The sequence below is a fragment of the Mandrillus leucophaeus genome, unplaced genomic scaffold, assembly GCF_000951045.1.
Source record: "Mandrillus leucophaeus isolate KB7577 unplaced genomic scaffold, Mleu.le_1.0 Scaffold114, whole genome shotgun sequence".
NCBI classification, from domain to species: domain Eukaryota; kingdom Metazoa; phylum Chordata; class Mammalia; order Primates; family Cercopithecidae; genus Mandrillus; species Mandrillus leucophaeus.
Window position 1 is genome coordinate 2,166,147 of NW_012099654.1, and position 6,853 is coordinate 2,172,999.

Consider the following 6,853-nt stretch of genomic DNA (forward strand, 5'->3'; position numbering starts at 1 on the left):
TGGGGCCCCCGCACAGCTGGCGGCTTGGGGGTGGCGGCCGCCCCGCCTTATTTCTCGCTTCTGGAGCGTTTCGAGGGTGGAAGTGAACCAACGCGGAGAAGTGCAAGAAAAACCGCAGAAGTCACAGGCAGCCCTGCGTGTCCGGGGTGTTGCTCAGTTACTGAGGGACAAACAGCGCGGTTCCTTTTCCTCTGGGGAGATTTCACGTTGACTTTTGTTCGTCGTCTTCGTTTGTTTTTTGTTTGTTTTTTTGTTTTTTTGTTTTTTGTTTTTTTTTTTGCTTCGAAACTTGCTTCTGTCACTTTTTGTCTACAAAATAACAGGGTTCCCCTTATGACAAGAAACTTGAGTGTATGTGTGCTGGAGGAACAAGATAACCCAAGCAAGCACTCAAAACACAACTGCGAGTCATCCCCCTCCCTCCGATCACCTTGTGCCCGCCCCTGCCCCAATGTGCAGAGCCTTCGCTCAAGCCCAGCTGGGGTCGCAAGCCACAGAAACCTTTTCCGGCTAAGCTTTTAAGGAAATTAAACTGCATGTGGCTGTTTTGAAATTGGGGTTTTCATGCGGTCGCCAGGAGCTATTTTTCTCTTTGTGCCTCAGCGTGATAAAATCTGGAGGGAATGCGGGACGCTTCTGTATCTGTGCCCTCACCTGTTTGACAATTGTGAAATGTGTAGGTGACCCGATAACAGGAAAAACAAACTGAGGGAGGGCGATAAGAAATTATTTAGACCCGGGCGCGGCGGCTCACGCCTGTAATCCCAGCAGTTTGTGAAGCCGAGGCACAAGGATCCCTTGAGCCCAAGAATTCCAGACCAGCCTGGGCAACATAGCAAGACCCCCGTCTCTACAAAAAAAATGAAAACATAAAAATTAGCCGGGCATGGTGGGTGCGCCTGCAGTCCCAGCTACTCAGGAAGCTGAGGTGGGAGGATTGCTTGAGCCCGGGAGGACGAGGCTGCTGCGGGTTGTGATTGCACCACTGCACTCCAGCCTGGGTGACAGTGCAAGACCCTCGGGGTGGGGGGAAAAAAAGAAAGAAAAATCGTTTCGCTAAGGAAATGGTGGCATAGTGACACTAATCGTTTTTTATTATGCAAGGATACAGAGGATGACCAGCTGTTTTCTATTTCAGATAGGAGAGGTAGTCCTTCTCAAACTTGTTGAAACTCAGATTCTTGGGCCCCACCCTCAGAATTTCCGACTCAATGGGTCTGGGCTGGGGCTCATGAATTTGCATTTCTAATTTCTAGCATACTGCCGGGTGATGCTGACACTGCAGAGCGTGCTTAGAGTAGCTCTGTGAGTAGTAGATGCGCACAGGCACGTAAACTGTACACAGGAAACTCAATTCAGACGGATAGCAAAATAATTTTTTTCCCCCTGGTGGCATTAGATTCTCACCTGTTTGGAATGGGATGAATTGGGTTTTCCTTTCTTAAAAAGCAGATGCCTCTCAGTATAAGAACAATTCAAAGGTGAAATGGCCACAGTTGAGGCACAGCACCCTGTCAATCGATATTCACCCAGAGGAGAAATGTGAAAGGCGATTTTCCTGCATGTCAGGAGATGCTGAATTAAATGATGTCTAAAGTTCATTCCATCTCTGTTGTTCCATTTGTGAAGTGTTAACAATTAAGTACTTAACACATACCAATTTTCTTGTAAGTGTATGACTTAGAGACCAAATAAATGAGTAGTCTATATATTTAGAGGTGGGCAGAAAATCACCGTAAACTAAAATGGTCCAGGAAGGTGATAGGGTTTGAAAGTGTGGCTTGAAGTGGAAGTGTGGTAAAAGCTGGATGGAGAGCATCCAAGGGAAAGAGACAATGAGGTGGAGCACAGGGCTGGGTTGGAGCTGGATTGGTTGGACTGGATTGGAGCCGTGAAGCTGTCATCAGGTTGTGGAGGGCCCTGAGTGTCCGGCTAAGAGGACTGGAGATTATCGTACAAACATTCAAGAGATCTTAAAGGTTTTGAGTATGGAAGCTGCAGAATGCAAGGGAGTTTAGCAGGTCATAGGATAGGTTGGAATGGAACAACTTGGAGATGTTGATGCCCCGTGGAAGGGGTCTGGACAGAGATTGAAGAGAGAGGTAAGAAGAGCCTCCATGAGGCTGACATCAGTAAGGGAGATGAAGGGGGTATTTTAATACACTCAAGTTGGTGCCATCAACATGTATAGATATTACACACACTAACAAGTAGATTAAGTAGAGTAAATATCTGTTAATAGTAGAAAGTGAAGGTTAAAGTATAAATAGGTGATTGGGAGGGCAGTAGTTCTAATTTCATGTTCTAGCTGCTCAGCTCTTTGAAGAATCTGAGGTGGCTTCAAGGCCCTCTCATGGGTAATGTTTCTATGAAGAACTTTAAACACTAAGATGAAACTGGAAAGCCAAATGCTCTTGTTATTTTGCAAGTGCTAACATTAATCATGGGCATTTTGGTCTGCACTCATTGGGTAACAATACTGTCTCACAGGTCACTTCATCTCAGCATCTCAGAAAAGAAATTTGTCTGCAGAATGCTGGACTATTTTAGGGTTTGACATTAGAGAATGATTCAAATAGGTACAAGGCAATGTGTCAGCTTACTTTGCCATCTGATTGTGCTTGCAATAATATTAGAAACAAAAATGAAGGCCATCTAGTGAAAAAAATTTTTCAAGAAGGCGAGAGAGTTTTTTTTAATTTAATGTAAAATAAAAACAACACTAATAAACCACTAGACACGCCGAAACAATTTTTAAGCAATATTATTTTTAAAAATTATTGTTTTTAAGGCCCATCTGTTTTCTTTTGACAAATTGAAATAAAGGTGTTTGGGAAAATGCAATTTTTAAAAGAACAGATTATATCAAAAGCATCAAAAGGGAAAAAAAGTATGTCTCAGTAAAAGTCTTAGCACACTTTAATATTCTATTTGCCTTTGAGATGACTTGGTTATTTTCCAATAATATCACATTATTGATCAATGTTACATGCATACCCAAAATAGTGACTGTTGCCAGAAGTGAGGAATGAGGAAATCATAGGAAAGAAATTATTCAAGCCTTTTTCAAAGTACTGGGAGCACTTGGGTTATTAAAATTTTCTAACTTGCTCCCATTTCCAAAAAAAGAGAGATACTGAAAAGAAATAGAAAGTGCACTTTATTGCAAAGGAGACTCCTATGTCTAAAAAGAAAACTGTTACAGTCCAACTTCAAATTTACAAAAAAATTAAAAAGAATCAGAAATGAATGAAACAATCAGTGTTTGTATTTTTTAGTAGGGATGGGGTTTCACCATGTTGGTCAGGCTGGTGTCAAACTCCTGACCTCAAGTGATCCACCCGTGTCTGTCTCCCCAAAGTACTGGGATTACAGGCATGAGCCACCATGCCAGGCCGAATTCGAGCTTCTTGACAACTGGAACTTGGGGTCTAATTCATCATTGCTGTGTGTCCAGGATGTGTAGCAATGCCTGGCATGTAGTAGCTGCTCAATTATTTTGTGGCAATCATGAATTTACTATGATAAATTATATGCACCAGTCAATATACTAGAAATAGTTGTTACTTTCATTCCAGTAACAACTCTGGAAAGAAGATGGAGATATCCTTATTTAACAGTAAAGCAACAGACTCACAGAGACTGGTAGTATACGGCAGAGCTGGGTTTATCTGAGTCCACACAGTTTCCCCAACAGAAACCAATAAATGAACTACAATTTTCAACATTTTCACCTTTTACCAAATACATGTTGTCTATTCCTAGGTGAATACTAAAGGACCTACTACAAATGACTCCAAGTTACCATCATCTATTTGCCATTACAAAGAACTAGGACCCTGGGGTCCATTTTGTATCCAGGCAATAGTTCTGATTATAGATTTATTGCTAATCCGTTATAGTTCCTTATTGGTCTTCTATGCATGAATGAGACAAAATCTGAATGGTGCTTACTAAAGGGCTCTCTACCACATACCTGTAAAGTTGTTCTGAATCAATGTCTTAAAATCATTTATGCTTTCCCGTTGACCACACTCCAAGTATACTTTATTTTAATCTCGGATTGATCTATCTTTGGCAGTAGTTCATTGTCCTAGCTTTACTCTTCCCTGCCTGACACATTCCCTTCTAGAAGATTCTGTATTAATTGATTGATGACAGAGAAAAATCTAGATGACCTATGAGAGCTTGGATATTTTGAATGAAGCTTCACAATTTAACAGGGAATGAAAATGAAAACACCCATTAGGTGCCAAAAATGTTTAACAAGTGTGGGGAATTGGGAACTCTCATAGAGTGTTAAGGGGGGCGTAACTTTGAGCAACCATTTCAGGGAATAAGTTGGTCATCTCTAGTTAAAGTAAAGATGTACATTTCCTGAAACCTAGCAACTTCACATCTATTAAGGTACTCTAGTGAAGCTCACATACAGGAGGACATGTACAAGGATGTCCACTCCAGAGAGAAACAAAACAACCTAAATGGCCTGTAGTGGCAGAATGGATGGACAGATGTCGTGGTATAGAAAAACAAGGTAGAGAAGGTTGGGCACGGCAGCTCATGCCTGTAATCCCAGCACTTTGGGAGGCCGAGGCGGGTGGATCACTTGAGGTCAGGAGTTCAAGATCCTCCCTGACTAATATGGTGAAACCCCATCTCTACTAAAAATACAAAACTTAGCTGAGCATAGTGGCAGGTGCCTGTAATTCCAGCTACTTGGGAGCCTGAAGCGGGAGGATCGCTTGAACCCGGGAAGTGGAGGTTGCAGCGAGCCAAGATTGCACCACTGCACTCCAGCCTGAGTGACAGAGTGAGACTCCATCTCAAAAAAATAAAATAAAATAAAATAAAAATAACATAAAGAAAGATAAATACAATGTTATGCCATATATGTGCAATTATAAACACATAAAATAATAGTACATAATATATGTTGCGATAGATGCATATGGTAAAAGTATAAAAAACATGTACAGGAAGAACATACCAATTTCAGAATAGAAATAACCTGTGAGAAATTAGAGAAGACAATGGAAGCCAAAGATGTAGACAAGGAACATCAAATGTATCTATAACATTTAATTTCCTTTTTAAAAGCCTAAGGAAATACGACATTTGTTATATTCAGGGGGTATGTACATAAGTATTTGATGTTTTATCCTCTATGTCTTTCTTTTGTTTGTGATGCTTTTCAAAACTTTTTTTTTAAGGAACAAGTATTCTGTTAATATATTCAAAATAAAAATAATGTCTTAGTTTGTTGGTTTACCACCTTTTAAAGTTCCGATTTGTTAAGTTTTCTTGATAGAGGCAAATCTATATTATTTCAAAACAAGGCCCCAGTGAGATGTTGATGGTGGCAATATGAACATGCTAACACATATGTCTTTCTAAGAAGGTGCTTATGATTTATTGAAAGAGTTGTAGCTTCTACCCTAAAATTCAGCTGCTTCCTAGGGGGCTGCTAAGAACCACCTGCTGATGACCAGCATCTTGATTTTCGGATTGGTTAGTGACTCCTAATCCTCCTGTTCACACTTACCAAGGAATAACTCTTCATGGATGAATGAAGAGTTGATCACAGGCCTGGCCTATTGTTGAGGCAGGAATTGTCACACTGTCATAAAGTACTACTTATGCATTTTGGTGGGTCCTCCTTCATTATAAAGTCTTTCTGGGCCAGGCATGGTGGCTCACACCTGTAATCCCAGACTTTGGGAGGCCAAGGTGGAAGATCACTTGAGGCCTGGAATTTGGGACCAGCCTGGGCAACACAGCAAGACCCCATTCTGTAAAGAAAAAAGGAAAAAAATTTATAAAAATAAAATCAAGTCTTTCTGTTTGTTTTGTTTTGTTTTGCTACCCAGCTCCTAATGCTCAGTTACTGTTTGTTAAGAGTTAACTTCGCATCTGGATCTGGTCAGCCCCTGGCCAAGTGCAAAAGCCAATAGTGAACCAAAGAGTATCATGGCAAGGGAGGCAGACATCACCAAAGACTGCATTTTGTCAAACCATAAATAAAACTGCCACCCCAAACTCCACAGGCAAAACCAGAATTGTTCAATTCCATCTACTCTTCATCTACTAAAACACGTCTTTCCTCTGATTTCCATACCCTGTTCATACACACATTTTCGGTCACTTAGGTTCAAAACCTCAATCATTTTGCATTCCTTCAGAATCATTCCTTAGTATCCAGTCAGTCCCTCAGCCTTGGTGATTTTTTTGTTCCTGTGACTCTCCTTTGCTGATGTCTCTTCTTTCTTCTTGGCTCCCATCATCACCCACCATGACTCTGATTCAAGCTGTCACACCATCTTACACCTGGACTGTTGCAAGGGTGATTTCTGTGCTGTTTCTTTCCTTCTTGCAATTTAGTTTGCTTGCTTCCTCCTCAGAATTCCTCTATCAAATACCATACAGTGTTATTGTAAGAAAAAATAAATAAATAGCTCATAGCAGTCTGAATTCTGTGAGATATGCAAGCCCAGAGAGACATGAGTATGGGACTTCGTGCCCCCTTCCATGCCTGGGGGCAACTGTTTAAAGTCATTTTAAAGGCTGGGCGCGGTGGTTCACGCCTGTAATCTCAGAACTTTGGGCGGCCAAGGTGGGTGGATCGCCTGAGGTCAGGAGTTCGATACCAGCCTGGCCAACATCACAAAACCCTGTCTCTATTAAAAATACAAAAAATCAGCTGGGCTTGGTGGTGGGTGCCTGTAATCCCAGCTACTCAGGAAGCTGACACAGGAGAATCGCTTGAACCCAGGAGCCGGAGGTTACAGTGAGCCGAGATCTCAGCATTGCCCTCCAGCCTGGGCAAGAAGAGTGAAACTCCATCTCAAAATAAATA